The sequence below is a fragment of the Chiloscyllium plagiosum genome, unplaced genomic scaffold (assembly GCF_037043375.1).
Source record: "Chiloscyllium plagiosum isolate Xiang-an unplaced genomic scaffold, Cpla_swu_hap1 HiC_scaffold_49, whole genome shotgun sequence".
NCBI lineage: Eukaryota > Metazoa > Chordata > Chondrichthyes > Orectolobiformes > Hemiscylliidae > Chiloscyllium > Chiloscyllium plagiosum.
The window spans coordinates 19,944,499-19,966,439 of NW_028270187.1; the positions used below are offsets into that span (position 1 = coordinate 19,944,499).

General features: G+C 44.8%; 1 long non-coding RNA gene across 9 annotated transcripts in view; it reads left to right on the plus strand.

The window, feature by feature from the left end:
- LOC148135645 (uncharacterized) overlaps positions 1-21,941 on the plus strand; it is a 78,614-nt gene that overhangs the window by 13,893 nt on the left and 42,780 nt on the right. For 6 of the 9 annotated variants that reach the window (XR_015755314.1, XR_015755313.1, XR_015755316.1 and 3 more), the window contains 4 exons: positions 520-619; positions 1,596-1,682; positions 5,394-5,516; positions 19,295-19,403. This is a non-coding gene — a long non-coding RNA (uncharacterized LOC148135645). Of the gene's footprint in view, positions 1-519; positions 620-1,595; positions 1,683-5,393; positions 5,517-16,095; positions 16,291-19,294; positions 19,404-21,941 lie in introns of all 9 variants that reach the window. The other 3 variants (XR_015755318.1, XR_015755322.1, XR_015755321.1) reach the window with 3 other exon arrangements.

Here is a 21,941-nt window from a genome sequence, read left to right on the forward strand (position 1 = left end):
CTCTCTTTTCATAATCCTCTTAGACCTTTACAGTTATGCCTTTTCTAGGAGATATCCCCCCCCCTTCCCATTCTTCCAAACATTTACTGGGAGCACTGGGCAGTGGGAAGCAGACAGAGTTGCTATCTTTTTAGGGATACGCTTTGGAGTGATTGGGAGGGTCTTTCTACCCATTGGTCAGGATGGAGACAACTTGCCCATCGTTAGGCATTAGCCTTTCACACCCATGTCTTATTGATGAGGCAGAGCGGCAGCACGGAATGAAAGAAAATAAAGCAATTATTGATCCCCATACCTCACTGGAGAAAATGATCCAACCGTCAATGTGTCAAAGAACAGCTGTGTTCAGTCACATGAGATCTCAAGTTGGAATCTCCCAGAAACTCACAGATTTCCCCCTGAGTTGACTGCTGATGTCCTCAAGGGTAATATGTGCAGTCATCCTGGGCCACGAGGAGGGGATGGTGTGGGTTTCTAACTTGAACTGATAGTGATGGATTTTATAAACTTGTATTACAGGATATTACAGGTGGACTTTCAGATGGTAATCTCAGTAAATATTCTGCTAAACTCTGAATTACTCAGTATATCAGGACCTGGATATTCGCATTGTGTGTGTGTGAGTATTGTGTTCCAGGTCAATCCCATTTGCTGCTTAAAAATTCTCCTTTGAATCATTGCATTCTCTCAAAAGGTCTCCCCAAACCTTCAATGTGTCATGTAATCCTTTTATGATGACCTGATGAGTGTAAGGTTTATTATTCGAATGTGTAATTTTTGTATAAGGATGTCTCAGAGGGGGCAGAATATTCTTAAAGGGGAGAATAAACATTTTGAGGGGAGGCTGTTGTTTATTGGTATCAATGACATCGGAATAGAAGAGTTCACATTGTTGGATCATTGGAGTCTCTTGTGGGGTAGAATTGACCTCCATCAGAAGGATGGATTGTACTGGTACTGGAAGGGAACAGTTGCTAGTGCTATTCAGGAGGCATTAAACCAGTGAAGGAATGTGGGTAAACCCAGACAGAGAGTGAGGGAAGAGCGAAGTCTGACGCTGGTACAGTTCAGACGTCACACAGTCAAGGCAGACAAGGGCAAGGCACAGAATAAGCAGTTACACTGCCATTTATTTCAATGCAGGAGGCCCGATAGGTCGGGCAGAGGAGCACAGGGGATGGTTTTGAACATCGCACTGGGATATAATAGCAATTACAGAGGCATGACGTAATAATGGATAGGACCAGCCGCTTAATGTTCCAGTGTATAGATGCTATGGCAAAGATAGAAAGGGGGCAACAGAGCAGGGGGAAGAGGTACTTTTGATTACGGATAACATTGCAGCTGGGCTTCAAGAGGGTATTCCTGGGAGTACATCCAGGCAGGTTATACAGGTGGAACTGAGAAATAAGAAAGGGATGATCTCCTTAATGGGATGGTACTATTGACCGCCCCCCTCCCCCCCGCTCACACCATCACCACACTTCCCCAATAGTCAGCAGGGAGTTGAGAAGCAAATTTACTAAGAGATCACTTCTCTGTAAGAATAGTATGGTTGTATACAAGACTTGACCTTCTTTGTTATTCATTCACAGGATGAGGGTGTCACTGGCTGGGCACAAAGGGCAGTAAAGAGTCAACCACATTGCTGTGGGTCTGGAGTCACATGTAGACCAGACCAGGTAAGGATGGCAGATTCCTTCCCTGAAGGATATTAACGAATCTGATGAGGTTTTATTTTGCAATAATCAACAATGGATTCATGGTCTTTAATAGATTCTTACTTCCAAATTTTTATTGAATTCATATTCCACTGTCTGCCATGACGGGATCCAAACCCTGGGCCCCAGAACGTTATCTGGGTGTCTGGATTATCCATCTAGTGATAATCTCACAAGGCCATTTGGCAGGGTGAGTGACTGAGGTATCCGTAGGGCAGCATATCAGCACCAAAGATCCCATGGTCTCTGCGGAAGAGAGAAAGGGCTGGGGAGGGAGATATATCCCTGGTGGTGAGGTCTGACTGTAGGTAGCGGACATAGCAGAGATTAATGGAGATTAGTGGGTGGCAGGTGAGGACTGGGGGTTTATATTCTTATTGTGGTTGGAGGGTGGGGGGAAGGCGGAGGTACAGGAAGTGGAGGATATGCGTTGGAGCGCATTGTTGATCACATGGAAGGGAAATATGGTCCTTGAAAGAGGAAACCTTTCTGGGATGTCCTGGAGTGGAATTGCTTCTCCTGGGAGCAGATATGGCAGAGGCGGAGGAATTGGCAGCTCAGGATCATGTTTTTACAGGAATATACTCGAGGGGAATCAGGAGAGCAAAAAGGGGACTTGAAATATCTCTAGGAAATAGTTTAAGGAGAATCCAAAGAGATTCTACAAATACATTAAGGATAAAATAATAACCAGACGGAGAATAGGACCCCTTAAAGATCAACAAGGCCATCTATGGAACAACAGGAGGTGGGAGAAATACTATGCTATTCTATTCTAGAGAGTTTGGAGAAATAAATAGTGATAACTTGAAAAGTGTCTAGATTACAGAGGGGGAAGTACTGGATGTCTTAAACAGTAGCAAGGTGGATAAATCCCTGGGACCTGATCAGGTGTATACCAGAAATTTGTGGAAAGCTAGGAAGGTGATGGCAGTGCCCCTCCCTGAAGTATTTATATCATTGTTTGTGACAGGTGAGGTGTTGGAAGTTGGGTGCCATTATTTTAAAAAAGGTAGTAAGGAAAGGCCAGGGAACAAGAGAACAGTCAACCTAACGTCAGTGGTAGGTAAGTTGTTGGAAGGGATTCTGAGGGATAGGATTTACATGTATTTGGAAAGACATGGATTGATTAGGGATAGTTAACGTGGCTTTGTGTGTGGGAAATTCTCTCTCTCTAACTTGACTGAGTTTTTTTGAAGATGTGACAAAGATGATTGATGAAGGCAGACTGGGGACGTTGTCTATATGGACACTGAACGATGTTCCACAAAGCAGACTGGTTAGCAAGGTTAGATAACGTGAAATGTTGGGAGAACTAGCCATTTGGATACAAAACTGACTTGAAGGTAGGAGGCAGAGAGTGGTGATGGAGGGTCGCTTTGCGGACTGGAGGCCTGTGAGCAGCAGTGTGCTGCAGGAATGGATATTGGGTTCTTAAATAAATGACTTGGGTGTGAATATATGAGATATGGTCAGTGGGTTTGTAGAAAACACCAAAATTGGAGGTGTAGTGGACAATGAAGAAGTGGACAAGTTCAGAATGCAACAGTATCTTGACCAGATGGGCCATTGGAGCGAGGAATGGCAGACTGGGTTCACTTTAGACAAATGTAAGCTGTTGGATTTTGGAAAGGCAAATCAGAGCAGGACTTGTACACTTAATGGGAAAGTCCTTGGGAATGTTGCTGAACATAGAGACCATGGAGTGCAGGTTCATTGTTCCTTGAAAGTAGAGTCGCAGGTAGGCAGACTAGTGAAGATGGGGTTTGGTATGCTTATATTTATTGGTCAATGCATTGAGTACAGAAGGTGGGACGTCAAATTGTGGTTGGACAGGACATTGATTAAGACATTTCAGGAATTCTGTTTTAAGTTCGAAATTCCCTGTTCTGGAAAGGATGTTGTGAATCTTGAAAGAGTTCAGACAAGATTTACAATGACTTTGCTAGGGTTGGAGGATTTGGGCTACAGGGGGAGGCTTAATTTCCTTTGAGAGTCAAAGACTGAGAGGTGACTTCATGGAGATTTATAAAATAATGAAGGGCACGGATAAGGTGAACAGCCAGGGTCTTTTCCCCCAGTTAGGTGGGATCAAAATAAGATCACATGGGCTTAAGTTGAGAGGGCAAAGATTAAAAACGGATTTAAGGGGCAATGTTTTCAAGCTGTGTGTGGTGTACGTGTGGAATGAGCTGCCAGATGAAATAGTGGAAGCTGATACAGTTACAACATTTGAAAGGCATCCGATTGGGTACATGTATAGGAAGAGTTTCGAATGATATGGACCTATAGCTGGCAAATGGGGCTCCATTTGTTGAGGATTCCTATTTGGCATGGATAAATTGGACCAAAGGTTTGTTTCTGTGCTGTACATCTATATGACACTAATAAATGAAAATAAGATGTGTTCCTCTTTTGTGGAGAGAAGCACAGATAATTGTCCTTGGAGCTGAGAAGGTTAAGCAGTGATTTTGACCAGGTGCAAATTTGTTTCTAGGATATCTAATTTGCAGAGAGAGTGGAAATGTTAACAATGTCACAATTTTAGTAACTATTTTCAGGTAATTGGCAAATAATGTGAACATTATTTTATTCAGTAAGTTCTGAGTATCTGGCACAGTCTGAATGGCAGCTGGACAGACACAGCAGTTATTCATAAACAGATTTGGAATTTTACTTGTTAAGGGAAGATATGGGGGGCTATGGGCAAATGGGAAGGGAATTTGGACAGATTTGCAGCATCTCCAGAGGGAGAGGGTACATCCCAAATGGACTGAATAGCCCCAGACCCTGTGCTCTGTGATACTGCCCCATTGACTGTGAATGTTGTAGTTCATCCCAGGGCAGGGAGAGGGAGGATCCCACCACTTGCCTCACAATGGGCCCCGATGATTGATGTCAGCGCAGGCCAATAGGGGGCAGAGGGCAGTACTGGAGGATCAGGCCGTACCAGTTTGTCTTCCAACCAATCGGGTATGTGAATGAGGGCATCCTCAAGGCTGGAACTAAAGAAAGGCACATGTCGCAGAGATTTTCGAAACTGGAGGACGTGAGATGGGGAGCGTTCTGTGGCTGGTGAGGAATTATATAAATAAGGAAGAGTTATGAGGCAGGGTGGAGTGACAGTGATCGGGAGAGTTGAGGATGGAGGAATTTAGAGTTAAAGAGGATTAGAGTCATAATGTTATACAGCAAGGAAACAGACCCTGTGGTCCAACCAGTCCATGCCATCCATAATTCCAAACTGAACTAATTGTACCTGCCTCCGCTTAGTCCACATCCATCCAAATATTTCCTATTTATGTACTAATCTGAATGTCTTTTAAATATTGTAATTATATTCACAGCTACCACTTCCTCTGGAAGATCATTTCACACATATATTTTTTTTTATAAAAACCCTAATGTCTTTTCTCAAATCTTTCTAATTTCTTCTCAAAATGAATGCACCCGAGTTTTGAATCCACCTCTCTCCCGGCTATTCACATTATTTATACTCTTTCTGATTTTATAAACCTCTAATAAGGTCACCCCTCAACCTTGTGCACGCCAGTAAAAAATATTCTCAGCCTACTCAGCCTCTCCTTAGAACACAATCCCTCCAGTCATGGCAACATGCTAGTAAATCTCTCCTGAACCTGCTCCAATTTAATAATATCCTTCCTATAACAGCACAACCAGAACTGGACAGAGTATTCCAGAAGAGGCATGCCCAACGTCCTGTACATCCTCAACGTCCTGTACATCCTCAACATAACGTCCCAACTCCTGTACTCAAAGGTCTGAACAATGACGGTAAGTGTGCTAAGCACCTTCTTAACCACCCAGTCTACATGTAACACACACTTCAAAGACGTGAAGCCCTCGGTTTCTTTGTTCCCATATCACTACTCAAGGTCCTACTTTTATTGAGTGTAAGTCCTACCCTCGTTTGTTTTGTCAGGATGTTATATTTTGCATTTATTCCAATCCAAAAAATTTTTGAGTATAAAGGCAGTAGGAGTATAATTAAGAAGGAAATCAGGAGGCCAAAAAGGGATGTGAGATAGCTTTGGCGAATACGGTTAAGGATAATTCAAAGGGCTTTTGTAAATACATGAGGAACAAAAGGCTAACTAGGGAGAAAATAAAAACCCTCAAAGATCAGCAAGGCAGCCATTGTGTGGAGCTGCAGGCGATGGGCCAAGATAGGAAACAAGTATTTTGCATCAGTGTTTACAGTGAAGAAGTACATGGGAGATATAGAATGTGGGGAAATAAATGGTGACATATTGAAAAATGTCCATATTACAAAGGAGGAGGTGGTGCAGGGGGAAAGGGATTCACGTTTTTTGGACCGTTGTGATCTCCTCTGGAGTAGAGTTGATCTGCGTAATTGTAGATTGTACCTGAATTGGAAGGTGTCTAATATCCAGGCAGGGAGACTTGCTGGTGATGCTCGGGAGGCATTAAACCAGTGAGGGAGTAGGTGTAAACCCAAGAAGATAGTGAGGAAAGAGATATGTCTGAGGCTGGTACAGTTCAGAAATCAAATAGTCAAGGCAGGCAAGGGCAAGGCACAGAATGAGGTCAGACTGAGCAGTTGAACTGCATTTACTTCAATAGAAGAGGCCTGACAGGGAAGGCAGAGGAGCTCAGGGTATGGTTCTGAACATGGCACTGGGATATTATAGCAATTACAGAGGCATCACTCAGGGATGGATAGGCCTGGCAGCTTAATGTTCCAGGGTATAGATGCTATAGGAAGCATAGAAAGGGGGACAAGAGAAGAGGGGGAGTGGCATTTTTGATTCGGGATAGCATTATGATTTTGCTTAGGGAAGATATTCCTGAGAGTACGCCCAGTGAAGTTAGTTAGATGGAACTGGGAAATAAGAAAGGGATGATCACCTTATTGGGATTTTCTGCATGAATTTCGTCCGGGTGCTCTGGTTTCCTCCCACAGTCCAAAAATGTGCAGGTTGGGTGGATTGTCCAGGTTGAATTGCCCACAGTATTGAGGGATGTGCAGGTTGGGTGGATTATCCAGGCTGAATTGCCCACAGTGTTGAGGGGATATGCAGGTTGGGTGGATTATCCAGGCTGAATTGCCCACAGTATTGAGGGATGTGCAGGTTGGGTGGATTATCCAGGCTGAATTGCCCACAGTGTTGAGGGATGTGCAGGTTGGGTGGATTATCCAGGCTGAATTGCCCACAGTGTTGAGGGATGTGCAGGTTGGGTGGATTATCCTGGCTGAATTGCCCATAATGTTCAGGGATGTGTCGGTTGGCTGGCCCTGGGAAATGCAATGTTACAGGGGGAGGTTAGGAGGCTCTCCTGGTCAGTATCAATGTGATGGGCTGAATGACCTGCTTCCACACTGTTGGGAGTCTCTGATAATTCTACAAGTTTTAAAATAGTTACAGAAAATAATATACCAGATCTAAAAGTTAAGGTTCTGAATTGGACAAAGGCCAATTTTGATGGCACAAGGCAAGAACTTTCATCTGGCCCCTCAAGCCTGCTCTACCGTTCAATAAGATCAGGGCTGATCTTCTCATGGCCTCAGCTCCACTTTCCTGCTCTCTCAGCATAACCCTTAATTCTTTTCCTGTTCACAAATCTACCTTTTGCCTTAACGGCAATCAAGTTGATAACGTCAAATGCTACACTCGGCAGGGAATTCCACAGATTCACAACCCTTTAGCTGAAGAAGCATCTCCTGAACTCAGTCCTAAATCTGCTCGCCCTTATTTTGAGGTAATGCTCTGTAGATTGACCCACCCCAGTGGAAATAGCTTCCCTGCTTCTATCTTATCTATTCCCTTCATAATTTTATTTTTTCCTATCCAACCTCCCATTCTTCTAAATTACAATGACTATAGAACCAGTTTTCTCAATCTCTCCACATGCACCAATCCTCAACTCCTGACCCAAACTAGTGAACCTCCTCTGTACTCCCTCCAATGCCAGTACACCCTTCCTGAAGTAAGGAGACCAAACCTGTACACAGTACTCCAGGTGTGGCCTCCCCAGCACCCTGTACAGCTGCAGCATAACCATCCCTCTAGCAAGGAAGGACAATATACCCTTCACTGCCTTAATTACCTGCTGCACCTGCAAACCAACTTCCTGTGATTCATGCACAAGGACACCCAGCTCCCTCTGTACAGCAGCATGGTACACATTTTCACCATTTCATCATCCAGTTTGCTGTTAGTCCGACCAAAATGGATGTCCTCACATCCCAACATTGAACTCCATCTGCCAGATCCTTACCCACTCGCGTAACTGATCTGTATCCCTGTGCATACTGACAGTGGCCTCTGCACACAATGCTCTACCTCATCTTTGTATCAAATGTGAACTCTGACACCGTACACTTGGTCCTCAACTCCAAAACATTTGTGTAAGTCGTAAACAGTTGTAGTGCCAACACTAATCCAAACTCACATTTATCCCCATTCTTTACTTTTTGTTGGTTAACCGATCCTGTATCAATGATAATACATTACCCACAATGCTGTGCATCTTTACCTTATTCAGCAGCCTTTTATGTGGCAACTTATCGAATGCCTTCTGGAAATCCAAGTACACCACATCCACCGAGTCCCCCTTGTCCAACGCACGCGTCGTATCCTCAAATAATTCCAGTAAATGCATTAAAAGTGACATGTCTTTCATGAATCCATGCTGTGTCTGCTCAATGAGACAGTTTCTACCCAGATATCCCACCACAACTTCCTTGAGGTTCAAGCATTTTCTCCACAACAGAAGTTAAGCTAACGTTTTGTAAAATAGTGGCACCACATTTGAGCTTCCATTCTTTCAAAACCATCCCAGAATCCAACAAATTTTAGTGAATTATCACAAGATCTATTTGTTATTTACCCTCCCTTCCCTCCCCACTATCTCCTTCAGTCCCTGGGATGCATTCCATCAGGGCCAGGAGACCCATCTACCTTTAGGCTGGTATCTTTCCCAACATTACCTCTTTACTGAGAATGATTGCTTCTGTATCCTCATCTGCCATTGCCTCCATAGGTCTGCGACAATGAGAGTACATAGACAGTATGTTCCTGTTAAGGCCAAGGCTGGTAGGTGTAAAGAATGCTGCCTGACGAAAGAAATTGTGGACCTGGTCAAGAAAATGAAGGAGGCATATGGCAGGTACAGAGAGCTGTGTTTGTGTGAATCCCTAGAGGAGTGTAGGGGCAGTAGGAGGTAAACCATGAGGGTGAAAAGGGGACAGGTGATAGCTTTCAGAAATAGGTTTAAGGAGAATCCACAGTGATTGTACAAATACACTAAGGACAAACGAGTAACCAGGCAGAGAATAGGTACCCGCAAACATCATAAGGGCTGTCTGAGGAACCGCAGGAGATCAGAGAGATTCTGTATGAGCGGAGAGGTTTTACAAACAAAATGTGCACATCGGAAAACACAAAGTTGAACGTTTCAGTCTCGTGTTTTCAGTAAACGGGGAATTGCCTCAGTGTGGCTGCAGGTATGAGTGACCGCCACCATCTTTATTCGGGGCAAGAATTCACTGGACACGTGCGGAGCCGCCAGCTTTGTAGGGGGCAAGGTGCAGCCAGGCGCAGGTGCAGCCTTTCTCTGGTACAGAGTCATTGGGCAGGATTTACACACAGCACATTCAAACTCAGAGAAATGGATGTTTATTTCTGGATTTGTTTCGTCATTCATTTACATGATTTGGAATCATAAATGAGTTTGCAGGTCATACAAAATTGGAGGTATTGGGATAACGAAGAAGGTTACCTCAGATTACAATGAGATATTGATCAGATGGGGTTTAATTTTGATAAATGTGAGGTGAAAAAGCAAATCAGGGCAGGACTTGTACACTGAATGGCAAGGCCCTGGAGACGTTTGCAGAATAGAGACCTTGGATTGCAGATTCATTGTCCTTGCAAGTCAAGTTGCAGGCAGATAGGATGATGAAGAAGGTGTTCAGTATATTTTCCATTATTGGTTAGAGCATTGAGGAGAGGATGTGGGAGGTCATGTTGCTGTACAGGATATTCGTTAAGCCAATTTTGGAATATTGTGTGCAGTTCTGGCCTGCCTCCTATCAGAAGGGTGCTGTGAAACTTGAAAGGTTTCAAAAAAGACTTACAAGGATGTTGTTAGGGTTGGAGGATTTGAGCTTTAGTGTGAGGCGTAAAAGGCTGTGGCTGTTTTCCCTGGAGTGCCGTAGGCTGAGCGGTGATGTTATGGAGGTTTATACAATCATGAGGAGCATGAATAGAGTAAATGAACAAGGTGTTTTCCCTGGAGTAGGAGTGTCTAGAAGTAGAGGGCATTGCTTTAGGGTGAACGGATAAAGGCTCAAAGGGGCCTAAAGGACAACTCTTTCATGCAGTGGGTGGAAAGAGCTGTCAGATGAATTAGTGGAGGCTAGTACAATTAAAACATGTTAAAGGCATCTAAATAGACACATGATATGATGAGGACGCATTTACAGGGATATGGGCCAAGTGCTGGCAAATGGGAATAGATTAGGTTTGGATACCTGGTTTCCATGGATGAGTTAGACCGAAGGGTCTGTGTCGGTGCTATACATCTCTATGACTGTGGGATCATAACAGCTTACACTGTTCTGCTTCATCTCTGGGCTTCCTCATGACCACTTTGTCAATATCTCGCTTCCTCAATCTAGAACAATAGGTGTATTATTGGTCTGTTTAGTATTTTACTATTACTTTTACAGACACTTTTGTAAGTTAATTTTTCACTGCTGCCCAGCCTCAGATCATGTGCTGCTTATTAATTTTTTTCTGGAAAATCTTTGACAGTCAAGAATTCTTTTTTCCAATAAGCAAGTGCATTTTCCTTCCATTTCTAACTATCAAATTCTGCACCATTTTCATTCCCTGTAATCCGTTTTGCACTCCCTGAAACATCAACTGTGTTTCTCCTTCCACAGCCACCAGTGATTAATGCCAAATCCCTGTTGCCTGTGGAGAGGGTAATGTTTGACTTTCTTGTCCAGCTGCAGTTTGTGTGGTGAAGGTGCTCTCACAATGTGGTTGGGTAAGAGACATTACAGAGTATTCATTCAGTAACAGTGATGATTTGAAGGTAATGTCCAAATCAAGAACAGTTTGTAGTTTTATTATCCTGCTTATACTTTCACAAAAATATTATTGGGAACTTTAGACATAAGGCCAGAGACTGATGATATTAGGTCAGATGACCAAAACCATTGCCAAATAAGCAGATTTTGAGGAATGTCTTAAAGGGGGAAAGCAGACCTGTGAGATTTTAGCTGCGAATTTCAGACCTTGTTGCTTTGGCAACTGTAAAAGCAGCCACACAGGTGAAGTAATGAATTAACAGGTCATTGAGACTCTTGAACAGAATGGGTTTTCGAGGTCTCAAAGGGTGTGAGATGCAGCGATCTCGGGATGATCACAACCAGGAATTAAATCATGGGTGAGAGTTTTAAACTGAGGGATGTGTCAGGTGAGACTAGATTGGATTGGGATATCTGGTCGGCATGGACGGGTTGGACTGAAGGATCTGTTTCCATGCTGTACATCGCTGTGGCTCAATGTTGTTGATTATGAATAGGAGCCTTTGACGGATCCACACGTTTTGGTACGAGGGAGCACTTGGGCAGCAGAGATTTAGTTTTTCTTGAGATTACAGTGAGGTTGAATGTGGGAAACTGGCCAGGAGTATGTTTGGATAATGAAGTCTGGAGATAACACAAGATGATTGAAAGTGTATGAGCTGAGACAAGGGTGGAATCAGCTCGAGCTAGTGGTCTTGTAGTGGCACTGGGCAGTCACCTTCACCTCGCCTCTGGGATTCAGCTGGTTGCCAGATTGTGAATCAGGGCGGTAACACCATCGGGAGCTGAGTGGTCCTGGTGGAGACAAAAACAAGTGTCGCTCAGCTGGCTGTTGCTGAGCAGCTGCTGCTTGGTAGCCCTGTTAATGACATCTTCCATCACTTTACTGCTGATCGAGTGTGGACTGACAGAGGGAAATTGCCTGGGTTGGATTGTCCTGTGCTTTTGTGTTGAACATCCCTGGGCAATGTTCCACATTGTCGGTAGATGCCAGTGCTGGAGCAGTACGTGACTTGGTGGGTGGCAAGTTCTGGAGCACAAGCTATCAGTATTATTGCCAGAATATTGGCAGGGCCTGTAGCCTTTGCACTACTTAACCATTTCTTGATTCTATTCAAATTCAGCCGAACTGGCTTAAAACTCACATCTGTGATGTAAGAAACCACTGGAGAAGGCTGAGATGGATCATCCCACTTTGCACTTCTGGCTGCAGATTGCTGCAAATGCTGTCATCTTGTATGATGCATGGATGTGTGAGGCCCCTCCATCAGTAAGGGTGGGGATATCTGTGATGCTTCCTCCAGTGAGTTCTTTAATTGTCCATCACTGTTCACAACTGGGTGTGGCGGAACTGCAGAGCTCCGATCTGTTCCATTGGATGTGGGATCACTTAGCTCTGTTGCTTGCTGCTGATGCTGTTTGATATGCAGGTAGTTCCGTTTGCTAGCTTCACCAGGTTGGCACTTCATTTTTAGATCTGCCTGGTGCTGTTCATGGCATGCCCTCCTTTACTGTCCATTGTGGTGGGTGAGAGCAGGACTTACAAACCCATGAGATTACTGATTGTGCTGGAGTACAGTTCTGCTGCTGTTGATGTCCCACAGAGATACCCAGTTTGAGATCGTACATCTCTTCGAAGTCTGTCCCATTTAGAATGGTGACAGTGTCACTCAACACGATGGAGGTTTTTCTCAACTTTAAGACAAGACTTTGTCTCCAAAAGGAATGTGTGATGGTCACTGTTATGGCAAGATATATCTGCAGCTGGTCAATTCATACAATGAGATCAAGTATGTTTTACACTCTTGTTGGTTCCGTCACCACCCGCTGCAGACTCAGTTGAGCAGCTATGTCCTTTAGGACCTGGCCAGCTCAGTCAGTAATTCTGTTGCAGAGCTAGTCTCGATTGTGGAGATTGAAATCCTGTACCCAGAGTAAGTTTGACACCATTTTATTGCCTGAGTGCTTCCTGCAAATGTTGTTCAACATATAGGAGAAGTGATCCATCAGCCGTGGGAGGACGGGACGTGGTAATCAGCAGGAGCCATGAGACTTCCTGCTCTACGGAGCCAATGCTGTATACACCCAGGGCAAATCCTCCCTGTCTGTACACCACTGTGCCACCACCTCTGCCTGGTCTGTCCTGCCGGTGGGACAGGACATATCCAGAGATTTCAGGAGAAAGTGAAGACTGCAGATGCTGGAGATCAGAGTCAAGAGTCTGGCGCTGGAAAAGCACAGCGGGTCAGGGTGATGAAGGGCTGAGTATTGAAACGTCGGTTCTCCTTCTCCTCAGATGCTGCCTGACCTGTTGTGCTCTTCCATCACCACAATCTCAATATCTTGGGATGATGATGGTGGTGTCTGGTCATTGTCTGTAAACGTTGATTTCATGAGTATGAAATTCAGGCTGTTCCCTGATTGGTCTGTGAGACAGCTCTGCAGACGTTGGCACCAAAATCCAGATGTTAGTCTGGAGGACGTTGCACCATCGAGAGGGCTGATTCTGTGGTTGTATTTTCTGGTGCCTTCTTAAATGCCGAGTGATCCATCCAGTTTCATTCCTTTGATGAGACTTTGCTATGATTAATACAGTGAGTATCTGGCTGGGTCACTGTCAGGTTGGCAGGACTTTTTCTGCCATTGACAATGATTCCATGGAGATCAGGAGATTCCTATTTCCAGTTATTTTTTCTTGAATTCAGATTCCACCAACTGACAAGATGGGATTCGAATCAGGACTTCAGTCATTTGTTTTAATATTTTGGATAAAATTTAAATACATTAGGTTTGTTCACTCACTTTAACTATCACTTACCCATGTTTTGTTTCTTTGTGAAACACTGTCCATCATCCTGTCTCCTCCATCCACAAGAGTTTGGAGCGCATGGATTTTCTCTGTCACTAAGACTGAGACAATCCGATCTGCTGCTTCCCTCCCTCCCAATAGCCCACGGAGTCAAACTGCCTCACGTGGTGTTCCTGGTTTTTGTCCAAACCTACATCTATCTCCCATCTCATCTCATGTCAAGCCTTAGCAGAGCTCATCTTGACCCTTTACCCTATTCTCACTGAACCATAGACTTTCCAACTCTCTTTTCTACTCCTCCTCATCAGTCCCCCTCACCGATTCACAGACATTGTTCCTTGTTCTGTCTTTTTTGGTTATGTCCTTCTCTCCCATTTTGTGAAACTGACATTTGACCTCACGGTTGTTGGAAAATGCTGCTCCATCTCCATTCTCCCTTTCCTTTCTGCATTCCTTGCATTTGGTGTCCCTCGTGGATCTATCCTTGCCCCCTCTTTTATCTCACCTACATACTGCCAGGAGGTGACATTGTGCAAAAGTACCATGTTGGGTTTCACATGTACACTGACACTGCCCAGCTTTCCCTCCCCATCATCCCTCTCCATTACTCCACTGTTACTCAGTTATCAAACTGCTTACCACATTCCCACTCTTCGCTTTGGTGCAGTTTCCTCCAATGAAGCATTGTAATGGTTAAACCCGTTGCCTGACAAATTCCTTTCCCTTACTGCTGAGCCTCTCCCTCTCACTGGGAACTATTCGGCAGAACTAGACTCTTCACAATACTGCTGTTATATCTGACGCGAAACTGACCTTCTGATTAGACATCTACACAATCCCAAACACCAGGAATTCCAATCTCTAAACCGTTGCTTATCTCCTCTTCACCCATGCTCCATTGCTACTGAAACCCCTTACCCATGCCTGTGTTGCCTTAAACTTGACAAACCCAGAGCAGAACCCTTGATTCTGTGACTGGCTCACAATCTGGTTTCAGACTCCCCTCTCAGTATTTACCCTCAGACACATCAGTATTTATTCTGTCAAACCCCTTAAGAATCTGGTGGTGCAGTCTGATTGTAGCTGGTGGAAATGATCGAAGATGATGTGTTGTATGTGGGTGGAAGGTAAGGACTTGGTGGGGGGGTTCTATCCTTGTTGCAGTTGGATGTGTGGGTTTCAAAGGCAGAGGTGCAGGAAGTTGAGGAGATACATTGGATGGTATTGACCACATGGGAGGGGAAATTGCAGTCCTTGAAATACGGGGCCATTTGGTATGTTCTGGCTTGACTGGAACACAACAGTAAGCATGAGATAGGGAACAGGCTCGTGTGTTAAAGTGGCAGGCAGCTGGAAGCTCGGGGTCTGTTTTTGTAGCAGGACATAGATCATCAGCCGCCATTTCTGCCACCTCCACTGGGATGCTGCCAGACACAGGTTCCTGTCCCCTCCATTAACAGCTATGCACCCTCCCGGCCAGATCGTAATCAACTCATTTTTCTTTCCAAATGTTTCAGTCTCTCTTTGGGTTCTGTCCTTCCCTGTTATTTACACTTTAACCCCTATCTCCTGCAGTGCAAATATCTGTAGGTTAGTTGAATTGGCCAAGCTAAATTTCCCATAATATTCAGGGATGTGTAGGTTAGGTGCATTAAACAGGAGAAATATACAGTAGTAGGGTAGGGGAATGGGTCTGGGTGGGGTACCCTTCGGAGGGACGCTGTGGACGTTTTGGACCGATTAGCCTGTTTTCATGCTGTCAAGATTCTAATTTTCCCTGCTCCCATCGGTTCAGAGAAAGGGCCACTGGACAGATTTCTGTTCCCAGATGCTGAGCTTTCCCAGCACCTTCTGCTTGTTGTTCCTGATTGACACCATCCACACACCTTCTGGGTGTGATTCAGACAGGGGGAGGATCCCACCACTGACCTCACAATGGGGTCCAGCTGATTGATGGCAGCTTCGGACCAATAGGAAAACATGGTGGGACTGGTGGACCAAGTGGAACCAGCTGGTCATCCAAACAATGGGAGTGAATGAGGGGCGTGGCCAGTGGGATGACACGTCACCAGTAACCAGCCGATGCAGTGCCACGAGACTCGGCCGTTGTTGAATGTGTGAGACACAAACAGGGAAGGGGAGAGTGGCCTCAGAGACAGGGAGATAATGAGTCACTTTAGACTGGGAAGTTTTAATTGCACTCTGTGCGGTTTGTAAATCTGAATTAGAAACTCTTAGTCTCGAGTTTGCAGCAGATGGGAAACTGGCTGCGGTCTTTAGGTGGTAATAGGCCCTGAGGTATGGCCGCCATTTTTATTGGGGGCAAGGAACAGTGAGGCGTATGTGCATGTCCCCTTCCTCGGATGGGGGGGGTACGAATTGAAGAGAGGCATTTACACATCAAGCACATATGAAGAGAAAAATATGTTTTTATATTTTTCCTATACTGACTGTGAGTTTTGTTTTGTGAATTCATTTCATAGGATATTAAATCAGAATAATGGAGGCTGGGATCTCAAAAGCAAGTTTTTACAGTCATTGGAGTCATCAGGATCTGAATATCATTGGAATTTAACTGTGGAAGGAGAAAGATTTGTCTGTTCTGTTTGTGGGATAATATCTCCAATATTTTTGTCAAGCAGAAAGATGTACAAATTCATGGTTGGATCACCCTTTGGGTATGTGCTCTCTTCTGGCCTCTGCAGCTGAGAAAGGAGATATTGGCCTGAGAGGAAGCACAGATTTATCTAACTTACACGTCATCTCTTTGTGAGAACTCTCAGATTTATACCCAATCACCCACTTCATGATGTTAACCAGTGAACTTCATATTTTCAATTACCTGTAAGCTTCCCATTAAAAGTCCTTTTGGACACAAAATCCAGCGCCTTTTCAGGTGGAATGTTCCAGCTTCTGACAACAGTCTATTCATTCAGAAACTACTGACGTCCATGTTGACTCTGGGGTTACAAAGGTCTGAATTGAAAGATGAGGTGCTGTTCCTGAGCTCCCATTGAGATACACTGGAACAGTACAGGAGGCTGAGGGCTGTGTAGGTGTGAGCAGACAATGAAAATGACAGCGCTGCACTGTGAGGGCTACTTGGCTCAATGAGAGTGTTTTGGAGTTGGGTGTAAACAGTGAGGTGGGACAGGGAGCAGGTGAAGCTGAAACTAGTTTTAGTTCAGGCTGTTCAGAAATTCACAGTCCCAATGGGAACAGCCAGTTTTTAAGTGACACCTGCGGAGTATTTGTTAACAGTTTTTAAAGTACTTTTCCTGAGGGCAGTTGAGAGTTAACCACATTGCTGTGGGTCTGGAGTCACATGTTGGCCAGACCAGGTGAGGATGACCGTTTCCTTCCCTACAGGACATTAGTGAACCTGAAGGGTTTCTAACAATTGACAAAATGGTTTCATGGTCATCATTCGCCATTTCATTATATATTGTATTGAATTCCGATACCACCATCAGCCATGTTGGGATTCTAACCCTAATCCTCGGAACATTGTACACATCACTCATCTGACAGGAATACCATTAATCCATTGCCTCCCTTCATAGCAATGTTTAAAAGAAAGTTCCATCTTTCTACGAGTACAATTTGAGATAAAATACTGCAACGTCCATGTGTCAGCCTCTCCGAAAGGTCAATCAACAGAATGTTTTGGGGGGGCTAAAAATTTCACTTTTTTTTGGGGGGGGGGGTTATTAAAAATGAATCCAAATAAAAATCTTATGCCATGGACATGTAATTTCTGAAGCCGGAGGGGGATTACAGAGACGGGGAGGGTTGTGGGGCCAGAGGGGGATTGTTGTCCAAACATCACTGTGGTGTACATGGACTGCAGCATTTCAGGGAGGCGGTTCACCACCACTTTATCCAAGACAGGTATAGATGGCCAATAAATACTGGTCTGGGCAGCAAAGGCAACCCCCAGTGAATAAAACCAAGCAGTGACCTCTCTAAGCTGACTTGCTGTGAAGTTAAAAACCTCTCTGGAAATGGAGTGGGCAGCGAAGAGAAACAGAGACATTTCACAGCTGCCCTCAGAGAGACCTCACCCTTGGAAGTACTCAGAGCCGGGAATCAGCTCGGTGAGTTTCAGTCTCTTCAAATATCAATCTTAGATTTTATAAAATAAAACCGACTACAATCGTGAATCAGGTAAGTATTTCTTTTTAAAGTCTTATGGTCTCTTGATTAAATGTTTAAGATATGAACCGTAAGCATTAAGTTATTCTCTGGCAGTATTTTTCGAGCAGTAAGCCTGTGCCTTTGTCTTGGTCTGCAGATTGTTAAGGCGGAGAGATGGCCTGTTGTAGATTGGCGTGCTGTTCCTGTCGTATGGGGGAGATTAGGGAGAGTTTCAATGATCCTGATGATTATGTCTGCAGCAAGTGTGATTGCAAATCCTATTGGATCGCATGGATTGGTGGAGGAGTGATTAAAGGCAGTGAGGAATTGACAGGAGCCGGGGGTGTGATAGGTGGCAGTCTCAGGATTGCAGGATACTGCAGATACAGTCAGGTAGATGGGTTACCGCCAGGAAAGCTGGGGGGGGGTCGGTACTGCAGGAGTCTCCTGTGGCTATCCCCATCTCAGGCAAGCATTCTGTTTTGGAAAGTGTAGGTGGTAATAGACTCTCAGGGGAATGTAGCACTGACAGCCAAGTTACTGGTACTGAGACTGACTTCTAACATAATGAGGTATGTCCAGTTCCATACGATCGATGGGGATAGGGGACTCTCCAGTCAGGGGCACAGTCTGCCATTTCTGCAGCTGACAGTGAGACATCAGAATGGGGTGGTTCTACCCTGGTGCCAGTGTCAAGGATGTCTCACAGAGGGAGCAGAATATTCTCAAAACGGAAAATAACCAGTGGGAGGACATTTTACATTGGTACCAATTGCATACGAAGGGGAAAGCATGGGGCCCTGACGAGCAGGGAGATTTTCTAGTGCCACTCGGGAGGCATTAAACCTGTGAGGGAGTCGGGGTACTCCTAAAGAGATAGTGAGAAAAGAGGTGGGCCTGAGGCTGGTAGTGTTCACCAGTCAGACTGTCAAGGCAGGCAAGAGCAAGTCCCAGAAAGAGGTGCGACGGACCAGTAGCACTGCATTTATTTCAGTGCAAGAGACCTGACAGATCAGGCAGGTGGGCTCAGGGTATGGTTTTGAACATGGCATTGGGATATTACAGCAATTACAGAGGCATCACTCAGGGATGGATCGGACTAGCAGCTTAATGTTCCAGGGTATAGATGCTACAGCAAGGATAGAAAGGGGCCAACCGAGAGGTGTTTTTGATTAGGGATAACATTATGCTTCGGCTTCGGGAGGATGTTCCTGGGAGTACATCCAGGCAATTTATTTGGTTGGTACTGAGAAATAAGAAAGGGATGACCATCTTACTGGGATTGTATTATAGACTCTGTCCCAATAGTCAGCGGGGAATTGAGACACAATGTTACCAGGAGACCTCGGTTATCTGTAAGAATAATATGGATACAATGATAAGGGGTTTTAACTTTACCAACATGGCCTCGGAGTGCTGTACTGTTAAGGGCTTGGATGGAAAGGTATTTGTTCAGTGTGTACGAGAACGTTTCAGATTCAGTTTGTAGGATGTACCTACTAGAGAAGGAACAAAACCTGACCTGTTTTCTTTACTCATTCACAGGATGAGGCTGTCACTGGCTCGGCCAGTATTTATTGCTGCGTTTACCCAGAGGGCAGTTAAGAGTCAACCACGTTGCTATAGGTCTGGAGTCCCATGCAGACCAGACCAGGTAAGGATGGTATGTTCCTTCCCTAAAGGTCGTGAGTGAACCACATGGGTTTTTCCAACAATTGACAATGGATTCCGTGTCGTCACTAGATTATTTTTCCAGATATTTATTGAATACACGTTCCAAAATCTGCCGTGATGGGATTCAAACCCGGGTCCCCAGAACGTTATCTGGGTCTCTGGATTAACTGTTTAGCGATAATTTCACTCCGTCATCACTGCCAGTTAGGAAATGAGACAGGGTGAGTGACCGAGGTATCAGTGGGGCAGCACATCATCACCAAAGATCCCACAGTATTGTGGCTCAGTGGTTAGCGCTGCTTCCTCAGCACCAGGGACCTGGGTTTGATTTCAGCCTCGGGAAATTGCCTGTGTTCAAGTTGGCACATTTTCCCCAGTGTTTAAGGGTTTCCTTCGGGTGCTCCAGTTTGTTCCCACAGTCCAAAGATATGTAGGTTAGTTGGATAAACCATGTTAAATTTCCCATAGTGTCCAGATGCAGTATATGAGGTTTTGGGATGTGCAGGCAAATCTCTGCCTGATGTGAAAAGATCCTTTTGAGGTCTTGGACAGAGGTCAGAGGGAGGTGTGGCCGCACATTTTACATTTCCCATGGCGGCAAGGGAGGGTCAAGGGTGTGGAGCATGGGTTGGTGGGACGGTGTGGACCGAACATGGAGGTGCAGTGGGAGTGGTCTCTAGGGAACACATATAGGGTTGGGGAGGGAAATATGTCTCTGGTGGTGGGGTCTGACTTTCTTTATCAGAAATAACAGAGGTTAATGCGCTGTATCTGGAGGTTAGTGGGTGGAAGGTGAAGACCGCAGGGTTATATTCTTTGTTGTGGCTGGAGGGGTGGGGTAAAGGCACAGGTGCTGGAAGTGGAGGGTATGTGTTGGAGGGCATTGTTGATCAAGTCGGAGGAAAATTATGGTCCATGAAGTAGGCCTTTCTGGGATGTCCTGGAATAGAATCCAAAGTGATTAAACAAATATATCACAGACAAAAGATTAACTGGACCAGAGAATAGGTCCCCTTAAAGGTCAACAAGGCTGTCTATGGAACCACAGGGGGTGCGAAAGATATGCAAATATTCCACTTCATTTTTACTGGCGAAGTATATGGAAGCTCAAGAGTTTGGAGAAATAAACAGTGATAACTTGAAAATTGTCCATGTGACAGAAGAGGTGGTACTGGATGTCTTAAATCACATCAAGGTGGATAAAGCCCTGGAACCTGATCAGGTGTATCCTGGAACTTTCTGGAAAACTAGGGAAGTGATTGTTGGGCCTCTCCTGAGATATTTGTATCGTTAATAGCGACGAGTGAGGTGCCATTATTTTTAAAAAGGTGGTAAGGAGAGGCCATGGAAAAAGAGAACAGTGAGCCTGAAGTCAGTGGCAGACAAGTTGTTGGAAGGGATTCTGAGGGACTGGATATCCATCTATTTGGAAAGGTAAGGAATGATGTGGCTTTGGACATGCGCAATTATGTCTCACGAACTTGAGTGAGTGTTTTGAAGTGACAAAGAAAATTGATTAATCCAGGCGGTGAATGTTGGCTATGTGGACATTCAACAAGGTTCCACAAAGCAGACTGGTTAGCAGGGTTAGATAACATGGAATTCAGGGAGAGAAAGTCATTACAAAACTTGAAGGAAGGAGACAGAGGATGATGGAAGGTTGCTTTGCGGACTGGATTTCTGTGAGCAGCAGTGTGCTGCAAGAATGGATATTGGGCCCTTAAATAAATGACTTGGATGTGAATATATGACACATGGTCAGGACGGTTACAGGAGACACGAAAATTGGAGGTGTAGTGAACAGTGAAGAAGTTTAGTTCAGAATACAACGGGATCTTGATCAGATGGACCATTGGAGCAAGGAATGGCAGACGGAGTTCAATTTAGATAAATGTGAGCTGTTGTATTTTGGAAAGGCAAATCAGGACAGGACTTATACACTTAATGTAAATTCCTGGGGAACATTGCTGAACAAAGAGACCTTGGAGTGCAGGTTCCTAGTTCCTTGAAAGTCGAGTCACAGGTGGGCGGGGTAGTGAATGCAGCATTTGGTATGCTCCCCATTATTGGTCAATGCATTGAATGCAGCTGTTGTGACGTCATATTGTGGCTGGACAGGACACTGATTAAGGCCCTTCTAGAATTCTGTTTTCAGTTCCAATCTCCATGTTCTTGGAATAATGTTGAGAAACTTGAAAGGGTTCAGAAAACATTTGCAAGGATTTTGCCAGGGTTGGAAGGTTTGAGCTATTGGGAAAGGCTGAATAGGCTCGGACTATTTTCCCTGGAGTGTTGGAGGCTGAGAGGTGATCTTATAAAATCATGAAGGGCATGGATAAGGTGAGCAGTCAGGGACGTTTTCCCATGTTCGGTGGGTCCAGAACTAGAGGGTACAGGCTTAAGATGAGAGGGAAAAGATTTAAAAGGGATCTGAGGGGCATCTTATTCATGTTGAGGGCATTGCAACTATGGAATTAACTGCCAGAGGAAGTGGTGGAGGCTAGTACAATTGCAGCAT